Source organism: Arachis ipaensis, chromosome B09 (assembly GCF_000816755.2).
Source record: "Arachis ipaensis cultivar K30076 chromosome B09, Araip1.1, whole genome shotgun sequence".
Classification (NCBI taxonomy): Eukaryota; Viridiplantae; Streptophyta; class Magnoliopsida; order Fabales; family Fabaceae; genus Arachis; species Arachis ipaensis.
Genome location: NC_029793.2, coordinates 21,116,047 through 21,119,231, shown reverse-complemented (window position 1 = coordinate 21,119,231; position 3,185 = coordinate 21,116,047).

Below are 3,185 nucleotides of genomic sequence, written 5' to 3'. Positions count from 1 at the left end.
TTTTTTTTATTAGCTAACTATTTAATTATAATTTTATATTATTTATACTACAATGTTAGTATTATTGTTCTGAATTTTAATATCTTATTTTGAATTGAAATATAATTTTTATATTTTATAAAGATTTAGATTGTAATTTACACTTTTTGTTAAATATATTTTTAATTATAGAAACTTATTTGGCCATTTGAATTATGAGTAAGTTCAAAACTATTGATACATTTTTTAAAAGAAAAGATCAAGAGAATGAAGATGCTTCTACTATTACTACTCTAATACTTGAGGGGTCATCAAATTTCATTACTTCAAGTTCTCCATTGAATAGCTCAAAGCATCCACGACTTCTTCCAAATCAACTGGATGTTTTTCGTTTGGAAAGAGATCTTGGAATGCGACCAATGATTTGGAAGTTTCCTCCAAATCAAAGAGATGAAATCCGTCGGGCGTATATTAAAGTTGGGCCAAATCAACCAATTCTTGATAATTATCCATTTTCTGGTGATAAAAGTCATCGTCACTTTCAAGCTTCATGGTTTAAATTGTTCCCATCTTGGTTAGAATATTCTATAGAAGATGATGCTATATATTATTTTCCATGCTTTCTTTTTGCTAAGGAACCTTCAATCAATACGGGTTCAAATACTTTTATTGAGAATAGTTTCAGGAATTGGAAGAAAGTAAATAGTGGAAAAGAATGTGCTCTTTTGAATCACATTGGCAAAGGTCCCAACTCATTCCATCATAAGGCGCTGAAATCATGTGATGATTTGATGAAACAATCACAACATATCGACAGACTTCTTCATAAGCAAACATCAGAAGAGATTGAAAATAATCGAATTCGACTAGGAGCATCTATAGATTGCATTAGATGGTTGACATTTCAAGGTTGCGCATACAGAGGACATGATGAAAGTCAAAGTTCAAGCAACAGAGGTAACTTTTTGGGAATGTTCAAATTTTTGGGATCTTACAATGAAAGAGTGAAAAAGAATATTTTGGAAAAGGGGAGTGCTAGGTAAATAATGACCATCTTGAACAATATGAACAACCACCAATCAAATAAAAATACACTACACCTCTAAATTAACCATCTAAATCTTAATATTAAAATAACCATCCGTACACCTAGTGAAATGAACATCCGATATATCTATTGTTCACATTGTTTAGTATTTTCATTGTCTACCTATACTTTTCCTTTGAAAAATGCTCCAAAAAATACTAAGTATACTTCAAATGATGTCCAAAAAGAAATTCTACATATTCTTGCTACTAAAGTGAGAAATTCAATTAGAGAAGAGATTGGAGATGCCAAATTTTGTATTATTGTTAATGAAGCTAGAGATGAATCTAAAAAGGAGCAAATGGTCATTGTTTTGAGATTTGTTACTCTAGATAGTTTTGTTAAAGAGAGATTCTTTGATCTTGTGCATGTCACTAATACTTGTGCAACAACTTTAAAGAAATAATTGATTTCTGTCCTTTCTCATTATAATCTCCAAGTTAAAAATATTAGGGGTCAAGGGTATGATAGTACTAGCAACATGCAGGGTGAGTAGAATAGTTTGCAAGCTTTATTTCTTAAAGATTCTTCACAAGCATATTATGTACATTATTTTGCTCATAGGTTACAATTAGCATTGGTGGCAGCTTCAAGAGAGCTACTTCAAATTCATGAATTTTTTACTCAATTAAACTCTATTGTCACTATTATTAGTGCTTCTTCAAAAAGACATGATCAATTATAAGAAGTTCAAGCAATTGAAAATGCAAATTTGGTTGCTCAAAATGAATTAAAAATAGGCAAAGGTGCGAATAAAATAAGCACTTTACAAAGAGTTGGGGATACTCGATGGAGCTCTCACTTTAATTATTCTATTTGCAGTTTGGTAAAAATGTTTACTGCTACCAACATTGTTCTCAATAATATCATTGAAAACGGGACAACTTATGCACAAAGAGGTGAGACTTATGGTGTTAGTAAAATATTATTGTCATTTGAATTTGTTTTCACTTTGCACTTGATGAAAGAGATTATGGGAATCACTAATGTTCTTTGCTAAGTACTGCAACAACAATCTCAAGATATTCTTAATGCAATGCATATTATTTCTACATCAAAGTTACTTCTTCAACAATTAAGAGATAGTGGATGGTGCAATTTTCTTGCAAATGTTTAAGATTTTTGTGAAAAGCATGAAATTGAAGTCCCTAATATGAGTGCACAATATGTTTTTGGAAGAGGTCGATCTCGTCAACCAAGTGTGACAGTTGAGCATCATTATCGAATAAATGTATTTTTGGTAACAATTGACTCTCAAATACAAGAGTTGAATAGTAGATTTAATGAGCAAACAATAGAGCTTTTGACTTTGAGTTGTACTTTGGATCCTAAGGACAATTTCAAATCATTTAATATTGAAGAAATTAGCAAGTTAGCAGAGAAATTTTATCCCTTTGACTTTCCTTCTAATGAGCTAAATATTTTGAAATCTCAGTTGCAACATTATCAGCATGATATACCAAATCATTTAAAAAGCATTGGTACACTTTCTGAATTGTGCAACAAGTTACAAGAAACGGAAAAATCAAGAACTTATCACATGTTTGATAGATTAATATGTCTTGTTTTGACTCTACTAGTGTCTACAGTAACAACAGAAAGAATTTTTTTCAGCAATGAAAATTGTTAAGACAAGACTCCGAAGTAAGATGGCTGATGAATTTCTTACAAATAATTTGGTCATCTATATAGAAAAAGAATTAGCAGCTATTTTCGACACAAATTCAATCATAGATGATTTTGAAAATAGAAAAAAACGTCGAATAGCCTTTTCATGATACAAAACTGTAAGTAGTAACTTTTATATATTATTGTCTTTGATTGAGATTATATATTTAATTTTTTTTAATTTTATCAATAGAAATAGTAATATAAAATATTTTTAGTAAATTATTAAACACCGCTCCCTAAATAGTTAGTCTAACTCCGCCCTGAGAGGAGGGTATACGGTACGCCGGACGTTATTGTATTGTATAATTTTAAAATCCACAAAATGCTAAAAACCAATAATGTTGGTCCGAATAAATAAAAACATTGTAACTAAAAAACAAAATGAGACTAATCTGGATTGGTCCTAAAAATATGGGTCCTAATCCAAAGAATGCCATGTTGAGACAGA